General features: G+C 42.5%; 1 non-coding gene across 1 annotated transcript; it reads left to right on the top strand.

Moving 5' to 3' along the window:
• The first annotated feature begins 2,974 nt into the window (after nt 1–2,974).
• Nucleotides 2,975–3,160, top strand: LOC142426936 (U2 spliceosomal RNA). Its single transcript, XR_012779803.1, has one exon. It is a non-coding gene; the product is annotated as a U2 spliceosomal RNA (small nuclear RNA).
• The last annotated feature ends 17,659 nt before the right edge of the window (nt 3,161–20,819 follow it).

Raw genomic sequence — 20,819 nt, 5'->3', positions numbered from 1 at the left:
AGAAGTTTTACACATGGCCCCCGGCCCCCTGGTTGCTTGACATTTTAGTGTGCAAAGATCTTCTTTCTCTAAAGATGTACTAGATCACGATTCTCTCCAGCCAGTCTTCAAATTCTAGGTCTCTCTTTCCAGCCAGACTCTCTGAAAAGAGTGGAGTTGGCTACTTCTGAGGTCTGATGCTCAGACTTCTTTCCTTACGGAGCGTCAGTTCAACCACTCTGTACTGGCTTCAGCACGCAGCCTCTAGTCTCAATGCGGGAAGGAGAAACTGACCTGTACACCCATGAGCCCATTGGAGAATGGTGTGCGTTGGAAGAGGGTAGAGAAAAAGGACATTGGAGTGGAGTGGCTAGGACAGATTTCATATGAGTAATGTGGTAGTGTGACAGTCCTTCTCCAAGATGGCCGTAATTAGCTTTACCTTCAGGTATTTATACCCTGTACAGTCTCTGCCCACATTGTATCAGAGTTAGGGTCTGTGGCCTACAGAAGATGGTAGAAATGTTGGGATGTGACTTCTGAGGGTGGATCCTAAAAGACGGTGCTGCCCCTACTTTGCTGTCTTGCACACTTCTGCCGAGGGAAACCAAACCTCACTGCACGAGCACAATGACGTGTTCTGGAATTCCGTGCTGTCCAGAGTTGGTTATGATCCACACGGTTGAGTGCCTTTGCCTAGTCAATAAAGCACAAGTAACCACCTTCCTGGCATTCCACATCCTCTTCTGAATCTAGCTTAAACTTCTGGCAGCTCCCTGTCAAAGTATTGCTGAAACGGTTGGCTTATCTTCAGCAAATGTTTGTGCGTGTGATAGCAACAATGCTGCTTGATCATTTCGGCATTCTGTTGGGTCACCTTTCTTAGGAATGGGCAAAAATATGGGTCTCGTCCAGTCAGTTGGCCAAGTATCTGTCTTTCAAATGTCTTGGAATAGTTGAGTGAGTGCATTTCATTACAATCCTGCAGCCCTTTGAGCTGCCCCGTGTTAGTCTGGGTAGACTAGAGATACAAATCCAGTGACACTCACATGTATGTAAGAGAGAACATTATATCTTATTGCATCAATAAGATATCCCAGCCCAGTCCAGATCAAGTCCTTCAGCCTGATATTAGCCCGTATGTCCCTTACCAGTGAAATTCCTCTTCAGAATCATATAACATATATTATGATGCCCTATACAGGAAGATCACAGGCCAGTGGGTGGAAAGTCTTGTGGATCCAGTGTTGGTGGAAGCATCTCAGCTCTTGCATGGGTCTCCGTGTGGTTCTGGCTGCCATCACCGTGACTCCATGTGGCTTGTCAATAGGAATGCCAAGGAGAGGGTGTATGCCCACCACTGAGGAAGAAGACAGGAGTTCCCCAAATCTTCAGGAGGCAGTGCCCATGCAGAGGCATCATTGGCTATGACCTGATTGACAGGCTAGACTCCAGCCCTCTGCTCAAGTTGACAGAGATTATTTAACTGCCACATGCCCTTTGGAATTGTCTATTCAGATATATTACTTCTTTATTCCTTCCAATCACTTTAGCTACTTCTTGTTCAGGAATAGGTTCCAGGGTTTCCTTTGACGTCCACTTTGATCTTTTCTTTCTTTTTAAAATCTTTTTATTGACCTTTTGCTTACTTTATGTGTGTTATTCTTGATGTCCTCCCACAGTTCATCATGCCTTCTATCATTAGTATTCAATGTGTCAAATTTGTTCTTGGATGTTTTCAAAATTCAGATCGGATACACTCAAGGTTGTATTTTGGTTCTTGTGAGCTTGTTTTAATTTTTTTGTTCAGATTCAACCTGAGCAACTGTTGATATAGTATTCAATTTATCCATTGTCTCTTACCGTAGATATAGTCCATTCAATTCCTGTGCATTCCCTCGGGTGAGGTCCATGTGTACACTATGTTCGATGTTGAAAAGGGTATTTGCAATGAAGAAGTTCTTGATGTCACAAAATTCTATCGTGGTACATCTACTTAATTTCTATCATCAAGGCCATATTTTCCAGCTACTGACATTCTCTCTTTAGTTCCAGGTTTTACATTCTATGCTTGATCAATTTCAGACTGAAAAAGTTGGTAGAATTCTTCATCATTGGCTTTAATGTGCACATTTGAATAATAGTTGTATTCACCGGTCTTCTTGGTAGGTTTATAGGTACTATCCTATCACAGATAGTACTGTGCTTCAAGATATCTTGAAATGTGCTTTTTCACAATGAACGACATGACTCCGTTTGCATGTCATTCCCAGCATAGTAATAATATGATTGACAGATTCAAAATGGCCAGTCCATTTTAACTCATTAATGGCTAGCATATTGATCTTTATGTATTCTATTTCATTTTTGGTGACTTCCAATTTTCCTTGAACCATATTCATACATTCCATATTCCAGTCATTAATGGACGCTTGAGCTGTTTCTTCTCCTCTTGAGTCATGCAAATGAAGGTCATGAAAACTTTATTCCATCCCTGTCATTATGGTCAACTCGACCTTGACAAGGAAGCTCTGCCCTAGTTGGGGCTCATCTTCTGGCATTATATCTGACCATGTTCACTGTTTTTTATAAGGTTTTCTGTGGCTAATCCCGCAGATACAACACATTTGATCTTAGTCAAAAGGCCAAGAAGCGATGGTTAATCCCTCAGAAATAGACAGGTTATGCCATATTTTGGCAAAATATCTGCCAATGTTTTGCTCTTACCACATGTATGTCTGTGTGTGTTACTATGATGCTGGATGGTATATCACCAGTATTTCAAATACTAACAGGCCACCCAAGGTGACTAGATTCCCATGGAGCTCCTAGATCAGCAGTTCTCAACCTGGGGGTCCTGACCCCTTTGAGGGGGTCAAATGACCCTTTCACAGGGGTTACCTAAGACCATCAGAAAACACTTATTTCCTATGGTTGGGGGTCACCACAACATGAGGAACTGTATTAAAGGGTCATGGCATTAGGAAGGTTGAGAACCACTGTTCTAACTGAAGAACAGACTACGATATCTGTTCTTATCAGTTTAATATCTGATACGTCCTCTATCAGAGGACAATAAATTAAATGGATTTTTGGAGCAGGGAGTTGGAATAGGAGCTTGCTCCATCCACTCCACGCATCGACCTGGTATTGCAGTACTTCCAGGAACGGTGCACCAAAAAAAAAAAAAAAAAAAAAAGAAGAAGAAGAAGAAGAGACTACGAAGAAGGAATAGGCTATCAACTTCTAGCTAAATTAATATTCTCTACTTTTCTCTGGCTTCTAATACCTGTTGCAATGGCTACATAGGACTCACTACATTCATGAAGAGTTTATTAAGGAAGTTAACAAGTTGTAATACCAGTGAGAAATGCTCCAGGTTGAGTTGTTTATCAGGACATGTTCAAAGTTCTATCAAGTCAGCTAATCAGTTCCCAAAGGGCATACCACTTAGCTATAAGCCTCAACACAAAGGCAGTCAGTTTAAGTTCCGTGGCGCAGCAAACCTAGCTCCCGGATTTAAGTGCCCAGAGACACCAACTTCAGTAAACGTCAGCCTGAAGGTGCTCAGCTCCAGTTCTGTGAGTCAGCAAGCCGAACTTCCTGAATTAAATGCCTAGACGAACTACATTCCAGTAAGCCTCACCCATGAGGCATCCAGCTCCACTTCCATCAGGCAGCAAGTCTAACTTCCCTAGTTCAGTGCCCAGAGGCACCTCACTCCATAAATTGTCCTCTTGCACAAAAGCACTCAGCTTTACCTGCCCTGTGGACTGGAAGCCCATCCCTCTGTTCCATGATCTGGCTCATGGTTCCGCTACTGTGCCTCCAATGTAGCTGTCTCCAGGATCCAGGAGGATCACTGGGTCTTGGATCCAGAGGACCTGCTCCACTCCTGGATCTTGCTACTAAGGAGATCTCTCCTCCTTCCCAGAGAGCTCATTTGATACACCATAGGATGGCCCTCCGGGGAATGCTATTCACAATTACGCACAGTTGAATCCATCGATATCTTCTCCCACCTTCTTACCAGACCCATGCAGAGAGAAAGGTTGTTTGGTGGGAGTTAGAGACTGTGGTGAGAAGAGGCACCCTAAATAATTCACGTCATTACACCACCCTGGATTATACCATTCCTGAGTTTCTAACCCACTGTGATAAGCGGAGAGAAGTCCTAGTGGTATAGTTGGTCACACATTGGGCTTCCAAATGCAAGGTCAGTTCAAAGCCACCAACTAGTGCCCAAGAGAAAGATGGGAGTGTTGGCTTCCATAGAGTGTGGGAACCTTCTGAGGCAGCGCTCCTCCGATCTATATAGCCTCTGGGAATCAGAATCTTGAAAGCAGTAGGTAGGTAGTAAAATGTCCGTATCTTAATTCCAGATCTTGTGAACGTTTCATTTCACGCTAAAGGGTAACAAAGTAGCCGATGGAATTAAGGACTCACTTTCAATAGGGAGAGTATCTTGGATTGTGATTGTCCTGGTGAGCCCCAATGAAATCATGAGGGCTCTCACCTGTAGAACGTGGGGGAGAAAAATCAGGCCTAGGGATGCAATCAGAGCAGAGTACCACCAGCCCTGACAGGCTTTGAAGATGGAGAAAAGGGATACAAGGCAAGGAACGTACACGGCTTCTAGATGCTGCGAAGATCAAAACAATAGTGTTTGATAGTTGCTAGGTCAGTTCTGATTCGTAGCCACCCCGTGTACAATGGAAGCAAACAGTGCTCAGCCCTGTGCCACCTGCACAGTGGTTCTGTTTGAGTCCATTGTTGCAGCCACTGGGCCAGTCCATCACGCTGAGGACCTTCCTCTTGTCCATCCACCCTCTCCTTTACCGAGCATGATTTCATTTCCTAGGACCTGGTCCCTCCTGACAACATGTCCGAAGTACACGAGTCTCAACATCTTCACAGAGAAGTCTGGCTATACCCCGTATGAGACCGTTTTCTTTGAGGGCGGGTCATGGTACTTTCAATATTCTTCCCCAACGCCATACTTCAAATGCATCCATTCTTCTGTGGCCTTCCTTATTAGTTGTCCAGTTTACACATGCATATGAGGTGACTGAAAATACCATAGCTTTGGGCAGGCGCGCCTCAGTCTTCAAAATGACACCTTTATTCTTTAGCACTTTGAAGAGGTCTCTGCAGCAGATATGCCCGATGCAATATCTCAGTTTGATTTCGTGACAATTGCTTCCACGAGTATCAGCTGTGGCGCCAAGTGAAAGGAAATCCTTGACAAGGTCTGTCTTGCCTCAGTTTATCACGGCAGTCTATGGTGACAGCTTTTGTTTTCTTTACGTTGAATTGCAATCCATACGGAAGACTGCAGTCTTTCATCTTCATCAGCAGGTGTCTGAAATCCTCTTGGTTTTCTTGTTGGTTTGTTTTTTAATCATTTTATTGGGGGCTCATACAACTCTTTTCACAATCCGTACATACATCATTTGTGTCCAGCATATTCATACATATGTTGCCATCATCATTCTCAAAACACCTGCTTTCTACTTGAGCCCTTGGTATCAGCTCCTCATTTTCCCCTCCCTCCCTGCTCTCCCTGAACCCTTGATAATTTAGAAATAATTATTATTTTCCTCTTGGCTTTCATTGAGCAAGGTTGTGTCATCTGCATATCACAGGCTGTTAACAAGCCTTCCTCCAATTGTGGTGCCTTATTTTTTTCCCCTATAGTCTAGTTTTCCAGATTTTTTCCCTAGAAGACCCAAAAAAGGAACAGTCTTGTCAATACTTTCATAGTAGCTTCCTGTGACTCATTTTGGACTTTTGAACGACAGAATTGTAAGATAATAAGTATGCGTTGCCTTAAGCCATTATATTTGTAGTGGTTTTGTTTGTCTGTTTGTTTCTCTCAAGGAACCATAGGAAGCTAAAATCAAACCTACAAAGAAAACTAAAACCCAGTGAAATGGTGAGGATAAAAAAAATGTTAATTTTGATTTTATGACACTCAGTTGGGGATAATTTATTATGCATCGGTAAATAACTAATTCAGATTTTAATGCCTAGACGTGAGCTTCTGCTAAAGCAGAAACGAAGGATGTGAGAAAAATGTGGAACTGAACAGTGGGAAGAAACCAGAAGAACTTTCTGGTAAGAGTGCACAATATTGTGAAGAACTGTCTGTAGAAGTTGCATAGCCTCTGAGGAGCTGCTAGGATGGTCTTACCGAAAAGTGAGGACATGTTTATTGGAAACTTGAGGAAAGATAAACCTTGTTATGGAGCAGAAATTTTAGCCACACTGCTGTCTGTGGTAACGTGGAAGTAGTAAATATACCTTGTAAATGTATTTTATAAATGTAAATGTATTTTATAAACTAGTACCTATATTTAAATATAAAATATGTTAAAAATATCAGAGACCTGACAGCATAGTGGGTTACATGATGGGGTGCTAACCACAAGGTCAGCACCAGCTGCTCCCCGGGAGAAAGCTAAGGCTTTCTACTCCTATAAAGATTGATGGTCCTGAAAACCCAAAGGGGCAGGCCTACTCTGTCATAAAAGGTTTCTATGAGTCTGTCACCTCAACGGCAGTGAGTTTTGTGAACTTTATACATAGCTCATGAGTATATCTGACAAATCATCTAATGAGATTTCCAGGCAAAGATTCATAGCTTCTGTTGGCTACTTAACACAGAAAGTGAGGGGGGAGAGAGAAGCCAATGAAAGAACTGTTAAACAAACGATCTGAGGACTATGAGCCAAGCCTGCAAGAGCCAGAACCTGTGGAAACCTGTCAGAGAAGGAAACCTCAGCTACCTCTAAAGACAATAGTGGACAAGGACAGCTTTCGTGGCCCAGGAAAGCAAGCTAGGTTCATTGCGTTTCAGTGCTCACAGGTTCCTCTGTGTTGGGTGTGAAAATCCTCAGCCTTTTCCATGGTTTGAAACCCAACCCACTGTCTTCCACTGAAGGACCCTGGAGGACAGGGCAGAACTGCACCGCAGGGTTCCCAAAGCTGTACATCTTCACAGAAGTAAGTCAACTGCATCTCTCTTCGACAGAACAGCTGGTGGGTTTGAACCACTGATCTCATAGTCCATGGCTGAGCCCTGTGCAACCAGGGTGCCTTAGATTGCTTTACTGAGACCTCAGAACGATTCTAGGCCCGACGAAGAGACTAATCCTCAGAACGAATAGCCCACACAAACCACAGAATCAACTAGCCCGCGGCCAGAACTACATGATGTCCAAGTCCCACTACTAACCCCTTTCACCACACACACAATAAAAGACCCAGGAGAACAGCGCTGAACAAAACCCAAGTTCTGAAAAAGACGAACAGAGGCTGGAGGAACTCCTGAGACTATGACCCTAAAACACCCTTTGAACTTGGAACTGAACCCACTCCCAAATGTCACCTTTTATTCGAATAACAGGCTGAATGATCAAATAAGCAACAGCAGCTGGGAATACAGTGCTCCCTTAAATAACCAAGGACATGGGAGCAAATGATCGACACATATCTAAAGCAGAGGGGGAAAGTAAGGAGGAACGAAATCAGTGGGAACAGGACAAACACTGTAAATCATGAGAATGTGCACACATTGTGAAAAATGCAAAACAAGCATTATGGGATGGTTTATCTAAAAAGTGTTAAATGGGAGCCTAACTTCCGGAGTAAACTTTCACCTAAAAAACAATCAAACAACAACCAAGGCAGTATTTTCAAAATACCTGGTAATATAAGAGATTACGTTTGTAAAAACAATGGGCTATACAATAGTACATAAATGGAAGTTGTTATTATTATATGGTAATTGGCTTGTTTGGTAGAAAAGAATCGTGCTTTAGACATTTATTTCATGTGACAAAGCCTCAAAATTAGAACAATTTAAGCAAATAGTGGAAAACAACTATTCAATGTATGAACAATTTTCTAATTTTTCTAAAACACGAGCAGACACCCTTGCCAGGAACTATGGGAGGTGGTGATAAAAGTCAGTAAAATTGCTACTGCGAGGAAATTTACAACTCAGAAAGGACCCCCTGGTTGTTAGAACCATGAACGAACAATACAGCTCACTCCAAGACACATGATGGCCAAGCTTCAGAAAACGAAGGATAAAGAGATAATCCTAAAAATATCCGCGAGGCAAAAATAAGTCACATTCAGGGGATTAGGAATCAGAACAATATACTGGGCTCCTCAATGCAAATTGGTGCCAAAAGCCTTAACATTTTTGAAGGGCGAGGAGTTTCCGTTAATTTACATCTTGCCTGATTACCAATCAGCAACTTTAAGAGTGAAGCAAAAGCATTGTTAAATATTTAAGGATTTGAGTAATAAGCTCTCCTTCCCAGAGACCCACTCCTAGAGGAAATGTTTCAGCTAAACCAAAATGTTTCAAAGCATCTTCTTCCATCTTGAACTCCTTGATATAAGACCTACCTACCCCCTCGACCCCTTATTCCCCACACATTGTCTCTACAGAGTCACCTATCCTGGGGTTTCGTAGACTGGAAAACAGAGAAAAATACTGAAGAACGTCAAGAAGGTTACCAACAATGGCAAAATACAAGGGATAAGCCTCAATATGTAAAGCACACAGAGAAAATTTTAAAAAACCAGTCAAGCACAAAGGGGATTGAAAGCTCGATCAGATGACAAGGTTAGGTTCTATACCCTTCAAACCTAAATGGAGACCAAGACAAGAAAAGGGAGGAAAAGTAAAACGGAAGTTTGGACGTGGTATTTTCAGTGGCAAACAAGTTCACCTCACACCAAATATTTCTCTATTTGGTTACACACACACACACACACACACACACACACACACACACACACACACGCCAAACGTAAAAATACACTCTACCTATGCCTCCTTCTCTCCCTCCCCATGAACTCCTGGCAACAACTTATTTTTATTGTCTCTGTAGTTTTGCCTTTTATGATTGTCACGTCGTTGAAATTATGTAGAAATGTCTATGCAGTTTTATCAGACAGGCTTTTCTTTACTTATTAATAGGCTCTTAAGATTCTCCCTTTTCGAGCTGGAGGCACAGGGAATCTAGGGTGGATGACACCTTCAGGACCAGGGGTGTGAGGGGCGATGCTGGGAGAGTGGAGGATGAGTGGGTTGGAAAGGGGGAACTGATTACAAGGATCCACACGTGACCTCCTCCCTGGGAGACGGATGGCAGAGAAGGGGGCAGTGGGGAGGGAGACTCCGGATAGGGCAAGATATGACAAAATAACAATCTATAAATTATCACGGGCTCATGAGGGAGGGGAAAAAAAAAGAGGACCTGATGCAAAGGGCTTAAGTATAGAGCAAATGCTTTGAATGATTAGGGCAAAGAATGTACGGATGTGCTTTATACAATTGATGTATGTATATGTATGGATTGTGATAAGAGTTGTATGAGCCCCTAATAAAATTTTTTTTAATTAATTAAAAAAAAAGATTCTCCCTTTTCCCCACAGATTCTCCCTTTTACCCACAGTAAACATATCCATCTTTATAGAGTCTAGATGTGTTACAGTATGTTCATCTACTTTTCTACTGAAAGATATTTTTGTTACTTCCCGTTTTTGGTAATTTGAAATAAAGCTACCATAAAAATTCAAAGCTAACCAAAAAACCAAAAACAACAGAATAAGCAAAAAAAAAAAAAAAAAAGGAAAGAAAGATATGGGATCCGGGAAACAATTTAAACTCCAGAAAGTTGGCAAAGGAAGCGCCAATCTCAACCAGGCAGCAGGGATAATGGAGAGGCCCGTTCAGACCAGAACCCTGAGATGGGGGCTTCGGACCACACAACTCCTCTTTTTCCTTCTGATTGAAAATCTTTTGAACACAGGACACATTATAACACGCAATGTATGTTTACCCTGCCTTGCAATGTCCTTCCCACTACCTACATGCATGCCTATCAAACCAGGTACCCCAGCCGTGTGTACACACGCTGCCATCACAGCACCCACCACAGAGCGTCATCGGCATGTTTACCTGGCTGTCTCCCCGGCTATGATGGGCGGTGATGAGGGGCGGGCCATGCTGTTTCGTCGTGATTTTCTCAGCAGCCAGGAGAGTCGAGTGGACAGGGTTTGTTTACAGATTTAAACCCAACAGTGATAAAGACAGTACCGCCTTGAAATAAGTTCCTCAAAGAAGAATGTTTTATGTTCTGTATGATAGAATTTCATTTATTTTATTAAATAATTTTATTGGGCTCATACAATTCTTATCACAATCCATACATATATCCATTGTATCAAGAACATATGTACATGTGTTGCCATCATCATTCTCAAAACAGTTGCCTTCTACTTGAACCCTTCATATCTGCTGCTCATTTTCCCCCTCCCTCCCCACTCCCCCTACCCCGTGAACCCTTCATCATTCATAAATTATTGTTATTCTGATAGAATTTTAAATCCGGGAGAAAAAGGTGATTCTAAATCGATAACATTTCAGGAAAAGTCTCTAGACACTACTATCAAATGACTGACAGATATAAATTCGTTTTACAAAATGCATTAGTTCATTCACTGAGCAAATAATGAAGTATGCACTCGGTCTGAAATCCTTCTCTTTTTAATCAACCAGATGAAGCCCTTACTCTAGTGGAAGAGACAGAAAAGTAAGTAGATCATAAACAAATCCATCTTCTCCTTACTGACTGTCTTGTTACCCGTCATTTTGCATTTGTAACAGCAAAAACTCGATTCAACTATCATTTGCATTCATGTTTGCCAGGCAGTGACAAACACTGAGGTGCAAGGCTAGAGTTAGGTTGGCTGTGAGGACTCAGGTTATATGTCAGCGTGGCTGGGCCATGATTCTCAGTGATTTGGCAGTTATGCCATGCTGTGATTTGGCAGTTATGTAATGCTGTGCTCATGCATCACTTTAAAAAAACCATTTTAGGGGGGTGGGGGAAAAAACATTTTATTAGGGGCTCATATGACTCTTATCACAATCCATACATACATCAATTGTGTAAAGCACATCTGTACATTCTTTGCCCTCATCATTTTCAAGACATTTGCTCTCCACTTAAGCCCTTTGCATCAGGTCCTCTTTTTTTTCCCCCTCCCTCTCTACTCCCCCCTCCCTCATGGGCTCTTGATAATTTATAAATTATTATTTTGTAATATCTTGCCCTGTCCGACGTCTCCCTTCACCCCCTTTTCTGCTGTCCGTCCCCCAGGGAGGAGGTCACATGTAGATTCTTGTAATCTGTTCCCTCTTTCCAACCCCCTCTCCCTCTACCCTCCCAGTATCGCCACTCACACCCTGAAGGGATCATCCACCCTGGATTCCCTGTGCCTCCAGCTCCTATCTGCACCAGTGTACAACCTCTGCTCTACCCAGACTTGCAAGGTAGAATTCGGATCATGGTAGTTGGTGGGGAGGAAGCATCCAGGATCTGGGGGAAAGCTGTATTCTTCATCAGTACTACATTGCACCCTGACTGACTCATATCCTCCCCTAGACCCCTTTGCAAGGGGATCTCCAGTGGCCGACAAATGGGCTTTGGGTCTCCACTCTGCACTTACCCCTTCATTCACTATGGTAAGATTTTTTTGTTCTGATGATGCCTTATACCTGATCCCTTTGACACCTCATGATTGCACAGGCTGGTGGCCATGCATCACTTTGTGATCCCATGTGATCATCTTCATTTTTGCGTAACATCGATTTTTGCACAACCACCTGATCTGTGGAATCTAACCACAGCGATTAGTGAGGAAAAGGTGCATATGAAATGATGCCTTGCTGGGAAAAGAACTAACGCCAGGGAAGTTGCCGAGTGGTGCAAACGGTTAACATACCCAGCTGCTAACCAACAGTCTGGAGGTTCAAATCCATCCAGACTCAAAAGGGCCCATGGGAAATCATATTGAGCATAGCTTTAATGTGCAGCATGTGGGAGTTCCCATGAGTCAGAATCAACTCAATCCATGTAAAAAAAGAATGTTTGGAAACATTGTGGTAGCAACTGTACATGCTATTTGACGTGATTAAAATATGGAATGATATATGTATTAAAGCCCCAACTAATTAAACACAAAAAAAGAATCAACTCAATGATTGACAAGTGATACTGGGAAAGAGCCAGAGCGAATGGCAGTAAGGACAGAAAGGGGTGCTATCTTAGGGTGGGTAGAGATGACCTTGTGCACTTTACTGTGTCCCTATATTATTGCGGCTCCTCCAAACCCCATTTACACACCGAACAACTCTAGAAAACACAAACTTCCCTAAAGGGTGATCAAGCAGGGCTGCTAGGAGGCTCAGAAAATGATTCCCCAGAGGCTGTGCAGGGGCCACTGTGAATGAGCCTGAAGTACAAGAGTTCAGAACTGAAAGCAGGTACCTAGGGTCCTCACCACTCCATCTTAACCACCAGTCAGTGACGTTGCTGGTATAAATGGGAACATGATGATGCTACTGACTTCAACTCAAAGGGAAACTTCAAGAACCAAGCTTTAAAATGAAAAACACTCATTCTTTAAGTATATAGAATTACATATATAATGAAGCAGGATTAATTTTTTAATTAAAAAATCATTTTATTTAGGGCTCTTACAACTCATAACAATCCATACATCAATTGCATCAAGCATATTTGTACATATGTTGCCATCATTCTTGTCTAGACATTTACTTTCTATTGAGCCCTTGGGATCAGCTCCAATTTTTCCCTCCCTCCCCCCGCCTCAACTTCCTGACTCCTTGATAAATTAAAAATTATTATTTTCATCTCTGACACTGACTACTGTCTCCCTTCCCCCATGGTTTCTGTTGTTGGTCCCCCTGGAGGTTGTGTGTATGTGATTATGTGTCCATCATTGCGATAGGTTTCCCCTTCCTACCCTCCTCTCCCCACCTTCCCACTACCCTTCTGTTATTGCTATTCCTGTTCCTGGATTCCGTGTATTGTGAGCTCTTATCTATTATCTGTACCTGTGCACATGCTTCAGCCTAGCCCGACATGAGAGGCAACACAGGAGTCATGATAGTGGGGGGTGAGGAACCCTCAAGGAACCAGAAGACTATTGTCTGTTTCACTGGTGCTTTACTAAGCTGGATTAATTTGGTCAGTACCTATGATACTTAAATATACCCACCACCTCCAAAATATATCATCATACAGTTTCATCTTGGAAAGTGAAAATGTATCAAACTACTAAGTCTTTGCACATAGACCTTATGTTATCGTAAAAAATGCTACTAAGGATATTAGGTTATAAAATGAGCATTTATAATGTGCTTGACACATGGATGGATGGATTGTGATAAGAGTTGTACAAGCCCCCAATAAAATGATTTTTAAAAGAAAAAAATATACCGTATATACTTGTGTATAAGCCGAGTTTTTCAGCACAAAAATATGTGCTGAAAAACGGGTTTGATTTATACACGGGTCAGTGGTACTCCAGCGAGGTGTAACATCTCACGGTTGATTGCCGTTCCTCCGCTGTTCATTCAAAGCCGGCTGACACTGCAGGGCTTTGAATGTTTGTTTACTCACATCTAACCAATCAGAGCCGTCCTATGATGTGTGGACTGCCGGCTCCAATTCGCAGAAGCACCCATAGTGATTCACTTACGCCGGCAGCTGAACTGATAAGGATGTGTCTGTGACTGTGGTCCGTCTCTCCCCTCTGGTCTCTGTGTTAATTCACATCCTGCATTTCCCACCCTAGGCTTATACTCGAGTCAGTCAGTTTGTCTGGTTTCCCAGGTAATAATAAGGTATCTCGGCTTATACTTGGGTCTGCTTATATTTGAGTATATACTGTAAATAAAATGAGCATTTATTGGCAGGCTTTTTAAAAAATTCACTTTATATTTTTATGTCATACAGCCATATAGTACTCTTCTCTTAGTTGTTTTAATGAAAGATTTTAAACTGCAGAATATTCTGGAAAACACTAGCTAGAGCAGTGAAATTATGAGCTATTTGGGAGGCTGTACATACTCCAATATACTGCAAATCTCTACATATATTGCATTTATGAATTATTTGGAAGGATGTCTCTATCACTCCATTTATTATTTTTTTCTTCTCTTTTATAGACTAGTGATCTAAGAAACATCCACCAATCCCACCCTTTGCCATCAATTGTGACTCACAGTGATTCCGTAGAACAGTTTTCCAGACTGTAATCTTTACAGAAGGAAGTGGACGGTCACCTCTTTCTTCTTCCAAGCAGCGGGTGGGGTCAAAGAGCTGCTCTTTGAACCAGTAGCCAAACTCATGACCAGTGTGCTGGCAGGGTTTGGGAAACACCTACAGTCATCCAAAAATCTTTGGACATTTTACCCTGTTTCCTCGGAAATGAGACAGTGTCATATTAATTTTTGCTCCCAACGATGTGCTAGGTCTTATTATCAGGGGTTGTCTTATTTTTCCATGAAGAAGAATACGTACACATTTATTGTTTATTATTAAAAGAGACCTCACACTTCCTGTCTGCTCTGGCTGTGCTGTGGCCAACAGTGAGCTGCGTGGCGGTGCCCACCGCTACGGTCTAGAGTTACGGTAGCTTTGGGGGGGTGTTATTTTTGGGGAGGTCTTATTTTCAGGGGGTGCCTTATATTTCAGTGAAAGGCAAAACTGTAAGTAGGTCTTATTTTGGAGGGTGTCTTACTTTTGGGGAAACAGTATATATAAACTTTAAAAACATTTGTTTGCAATTCAAGTTATTAAAGACAATTCCTTCCCAAAGTTCTCCTCATGTGATCTCTTACCAAAGCTAGCCAGAGAATCTAGGGACTGGAGGAATATATAGCATGTATACTGGTATCTACTCAATGCTAGTGATCTACAGGCTTATAAGCCTACATAGAGATGGTGAAATGGGGTGGGTACAGCCCCCTGGCAGATAATGAACTGCAGTTGCTAACTACTAATACTGCTACTATTCATGGTAGGTAGGAGCAGGAGGCACAAACCAATCGATAGTGATGAATTCCATTTTTTCCTATATGTAGATGTATTTTCCATGAGACATTAGTTACCCAATTCATAGAGGTTTTAGAATCTACTCAACAAGTGATCTAGTGTTGTTTTTTGGTGATCTCGTTTTGAGGCACTGCTTAGGAGAATTCTTGGTTCTAATCCAGTAAATAATGGACCAGAAGCAGGGGGTACATCGCTCACCATGTGTTTCATCTGCATTTCCTCTGCGAGGAGTGGAGAGAGTGTGGTTTACCTTGATGCGTGAGGCTTCAAATGGTGGCCAGGTGGGTTGGAGCTGGGCATGGAGTAGAGGCTTCTAATTGTGAACCTTCTTTCTCTTTTATATTCCCACATCACCCCCATCAGATACAGATGCTCATCCCAGATCAGAGTATCACTCCACTCATCAGAGGGAGAAACGAAAATCAGCTTGTCCCTCCCCTCCAACACTTGGACCCCTCGGAGCGCAATGTGCTGGACTAGCTATGGAGGTTCGGTGCACTCTCTGAGGATAGTCATACAGGATTTACGAATGCACTATATGAGAGCTTTGGGAGAAATATGAGGCTTTCTATTCCCGTAAAGAGTTACAGTCTTGGAAACCCACAGGGGCAGTTTAACCTTGTCCTGCAGGGTCACTATGAGTCAGAATCGAATCCAAGGCAGTGAGAGACATAAGGGCTTAGCATGGGTGTGTCAACAATGGAAGGCTGAAGTCCCTTTAGACCCCTGGAGTGCCTCTCATGAAGCTTGAAAGGGGTGAGGCCAGGATCTTAGTGCTTCCTCTCCTTCCACCACCGCTCTGTGTGTGTGTGTCTTTTTCTCATCCACCAAGAGCATCAGTAGCCAGATCGACAGTAGGATGTGTTGGAAGATGAGGACCTCCTAAATTTGCCTCCACAACTTGTACCTCTCCTTTCTGCTTGCCCACTCACTTCACGTTACAGGTCTTCCGCATTATGCTTCTCTTCAGAATCCACAATTTTTCCATTTCCTAATTTCTTTCTCTTTCTTCCCCCTTAAATTATATCAACTGGGCTAGAAGCACAACTCGGGACTGAGTAATATTCAAGTCCCAGAGACTTGAATATTTAGGTATCTCATTATTCAGTTTTCAAGCATGTGTATGTTTTGCTGGTTAATTCTTAAATACATCGTATTAGGGTCCTGTATGCCCTGACTACCATGGACCTCTGAATATTATGAAACAATGGGCCTGATGATAAATGGGCCCTCTCCATATGTCTAAGGAAAGAAATATACATGAATTAAAAAATGTATCAAATGAGCCCAAATCATAATCCTGCATATTGTGATAATCATCACATATTGCAGCAACTCTGGGAAGTCTTTTAACTTCTCCAAGCTGGGAGAGCCTCTGTAGAATGAGTTTGGTAAGGCTGTTATTGATATGTGGTTTACAAGCATGTCACCCTCTTTGTTCATCCTCTGTTTGCATTCTAGAGTGTCCTTGTCTCTTTAATCATGGAATCCGGAGATAGGGATATGCCAGGCCCTGTATGGCATAGTGGGATATGGGTTATGGCATAGTGGAATATGGGTTATGGCATAGTGGGATATGGGTTATGGCATAGTGGGATGTGGGTTATGGCATAGTGGGATATGGGTAGTGGCATAGTGGGGTATGGGTTATGGCATAGTGGGATATGGGTTATGGCATAGTGGGATATGGGTTATGGCATAGTGGGGTATGGGTTATGGCATAGTGGGATATGGGTTATGGCATAGTGGGGTATGGGTTATGGCATAGTGGGATATGGGTTATGGCATAGTGGGGTATGGGTTATGGCATAGTGGGATATGGGTTATGGCATAGTGGGATGTGGGTTATGGCATAGTGGGATATGGGTAATGGCATAGTGGGATATGGGTTATGGCATAGTGGGGTATGGGTTATGGCATAGTGGGATATGGGTTATGGCATAGTGGGATATGGGTTATGGCATAGTGGGGTATGGGTTATGGCATAGTGGGACATGGCTGCTAAGCACAAGGTCAGTAGTGTGAAACCACCAGCCGATCCTTGGGAGAAAGATGAAGTAGTCTACTCCCATAAAGAGTTACAGTCTCAAAAACCCACAGGGGCAGTTCTACCCTGCCCTCTACAGTCCCTGCCAGAATCAACTTGATGGCCATGAGCTGTTGTTGAGGCCTTGTATGACCAAATTGGCATAAAGACTAAACCTTCCTCTTCCTGGACGAAGCACCTCAAGAAATATAGTACAGACTGGCTTTAGTGAGACTGACAACTGTCTTAGTCTGGGTAGACTAGAGAAACAAATTCATAAACAAGCATATATGTATAGGAAAGAGCGTTATCAAGAGCAATTGGATATTGAGAAAATATCCCAGCCCAGTCCAGGTCAAGTCCATAAATCTGATGTTAGCCCACAGGTCCTTTACCAGTCTTTAAATTTTTCTTTAGACTCACACAACACATGCAATGATGCCAAATGATACCAAATTCAGGAAGATCACAGGCCAGTGGGTGGAAAGTCTTGTGGGTCCAGTAGTGGTGTAAGCATCTCAGCACTGGCATGGGTCTCCATGTGATTCCGCAGCTCCAGGGCTCTGGCTCCATCAGCCTCTCTCCACGTGGCTTGTCAACAGCAATGTCTCCCAGGGAGTGAGCATGTGTCCCGCCTCCAGAGAACTGTTTATCTCTTTAGCCCCTCCAAATGAGGCCATCAAGCTGCGACCTGACTGACAAGCTAAACTCCACCCCTTCACTCTTAAGTCTCAAATTGACAACAGATGATGCAACTACCACAACAACCAAATACCGTTGGATCGGTGTGGTCAACATCTGCAGGTTCTTTCTCTCATAATCTGCAGGTAAGTTAGGTCTCCCTAGGCCCACCTCTGTCCATCTAATGCATTTCTTGTGTTAAACAAAAAATAGTCTATATTTACCTTAATTCAATTCCATGCTATTTGAAAAACAAGGGAGATGTTTCTCACTTATTACCCATCCCAGCTATACCAGTTGCGGGTGGCATATTGGCCTATGCAAAGCGGGTAGGGGTATCAGGTGGACTGTGAGAGAAGGCTGGCAGCATGCTAGAGCATAAGACATATAGCAATTATTCTGTTTTATATGTTCCTAAATATCAGGAGTTGTACAGAATGATTTACAGCCCCTCTGACTTCTCAACAGCATCTGGTTCTGTGGACTCACAGGACCATTATTGGATATTTATAGCACAGAAAATTGGAAAAGACAGCAAAAGTCTAGAGAGTCGTTCCATTTTTCATTGAACAAATATTTATTGAGTTCCTATAACGGTGAACACAAGGCCAGGCTCTGGATGAGGGCCACACGTTGTGATGTTCACATTTCAAAGCTCACTTGCTGATGAGCCTAAAATTGGTCATCAGAGACATTCCAAAAGTGATCTTATTAAGAAAATTATGTGTAAACACACGAGAAAGGCGGAGATAAAGCCGAGGCAGAAGCCCAGGTTTGTGAAGAATAAGTGGGCGAGGGTAGGTCAAGGGAAATGGCAAGGCCAAGCACATCTTGAACTCAGCAATACTTCCTGCTACTCTTATGAACTAGATTAAAAATAAGATTCCAGATAAAAGAATATTTATAAAGCTAAACCAGACCCACAGATATAGAGTTGATTCCAGCTCCGAGCAGCCCTATCTATGGTTTCTGAGACTAGAACACTCTATTAGAGCAGGTGCCCTTACCTTTCTGCCACGGCAAATCGGTGAACTTAACCCACCAGCTTTGTGCTTAGCAGTTCATTGAATAGCCCACAGCACCATCGAGCTTTTGCAGACCTGAAAATACAGTGTAAGATTTTGAATGGTCCTAATTATGGAGAATGTATTCTAGCTTCAGAGCAGAGTCTTTGCAAGGGCTCTGCGTCCAGACCAGGTGGGAAGTGCTTTTCACCAACCATCACATCATTTACTTTCACATCTGGGTTGAGTACATTTAGGGAAATTTAATATAAAGTTGTGATGGTAGTTGGGAGCCTGATCATGGCACTTTGGTATTGAGGAGTTGATCATGAACAAGACGGGACACCGAACGTTTTTGGATCAGAAGAAAAGCTTGGGTTGTAGTAAGATTAACTTGATAGAAGCTATATAAATGTAGTAGAGAATAGAAATATTGGAAAGCTTTAGGGAAGCCTACTGAGAGCCCATCCTAATGCAATGACCCAGATAGAAACTGAGTGGAAGACAGATTCAAAAAAGTTTTCAGATAAAAACTTGGCAACTGAGAGCCCTTAGGTGAGAGGGAATAAATGATTCAATCACATGCCTTTGTGCAGAATCCCTAGGCTAGCATTCAAAAAATATTTAATCTAGTTCATAAGAGTAGCAGGAAGTAACACAGAGTTCAAGATGTGCTTGGCCTTGCCATTTCCCTTGACCTACCCTCGCCCACTTATTTTTCACAAACCTGGGCTTCTGCCTCGGCTTTATCTCCGCCTTTCTCGTGTGTTTACACATAATTTTCTTAATAAGATCACTTTTGGAATGTCTCTGATGACCAATTTTAGACTCATCAGCAAGTGAGTTTTGAAATGTGAACATCACAACGTGTGGCCCTCATCCAGAGCCTGGCCTTGTGTTCACTGTAATAGGAACTCAATAAATATTTGTTCAATGAAAAATGGAACGACTCTCTAGACTTTTGCTGTCTTTTCCCATTTTCTGTGCTATAAATATCCAATAATGGTCCTGTGAGTCCACAGAACCAGATGCTGTTGAGAAGTCAGAGGGGCTGTAAATCATTCGTACAGCCCCATCATTTGATAGATGAAATATGTGATTTCTTCCGAAGCTGGGATAGATGACATTATCTACAACATACGGATTCTTGTTTACAAAAATCTAACTCTTAAGATTTCAGTATGTTTTGATCTATTATTTTCAGTATGAAAATAATTGTCCTTGCTTAAGAATATGAAAAAATATAGAACTTCAGTTGTTATTTTTCTCAATAAGACTGGCCTCCCCCAGAAGCATGCACTACATAGGACAGCACTGAAGATACAGATGGGGGAGAGGGGCGGGTCGCCTCAGAACACAGGGGAAGGAGAGACAGAGAGTGAGAGAGTGGACCACATCCTGATCCACCAAGCCTCAAGGATGATATTCCGACTCGGAGCAACCAATGCACAGAGAGGACCTACAGGGGACAATACTGGAGACACAGTACGGGAATTGTGCCCCATCTGACCACCACACACCGGGGCGAAACAAGAAGGGAGAGCAACAGAGCAGAAAGGGGAGCAAAACAATGAAGTCCCCAAGAAATCACTAAAATAGACTTCGGGGCAGGGCTTGGCACCTCATCAGACTCGATTAGAACACATTCATAAAGGTCAATAGACAGAGTGGAACTATTTATAGGCTTTTTTCCATGTCTATCTATATAAGATAGGCAGAATAAACAATTCTGAGGAGGAAACAATGCGACTGATGGTTCCAGGTGGACATGGGAGAGGGGAAGATGGGAGAAAAGAAGTGGGGAGTCCACAAACCCAAGGACAAGGGAACAACAAGCCATCTAAAATTGATGACAAGAAGGCCGTAGAAATGCCTGGTGGGGATTGATCAAGTGCAATGTAGCTGAGAGGAATTACTGAAAGGTGAATCAAGGTTGAACATGATAGTGGGAGAGGAGGAAAGTAAAAGGAAATAGAAGAAAGAACTAGGAGGCAAAGGACATTTATAGAAGTCTAAATACAGGCACATATCTATATCTATCTATATAAAAAGATAGGGACATAAATCTGTGTACATTTATTTATATGTTAAGTATTAAGGTAGCAGATGGATATTGGGCCTCTACTCAAGTACTCCCTCAATACAAGAACACTTAGTTCTAATAACCTGGCATTCTGT

This window comes from Tenrec ecaudatus, chromosome 14, assembly GCF_050624435.1.
Source record: "Tenrec ecaudatus isolate mTenEca1 chromosome 14, mTenEca1.hap1, whole genome shotgun sequence".
Classification (NCBI taxonomy): Eukaryota; Metazoa; Chordata; class Mammalia; order Afrosoricida; family Tenrecidae; genus Tenrec; species Tenrec ecaudatus.
The sequence above is the reverse complement of the archived record's forward strand: the minus strand, read 5'-3'. Positions and strand labels throughout refer to the sequence as shown.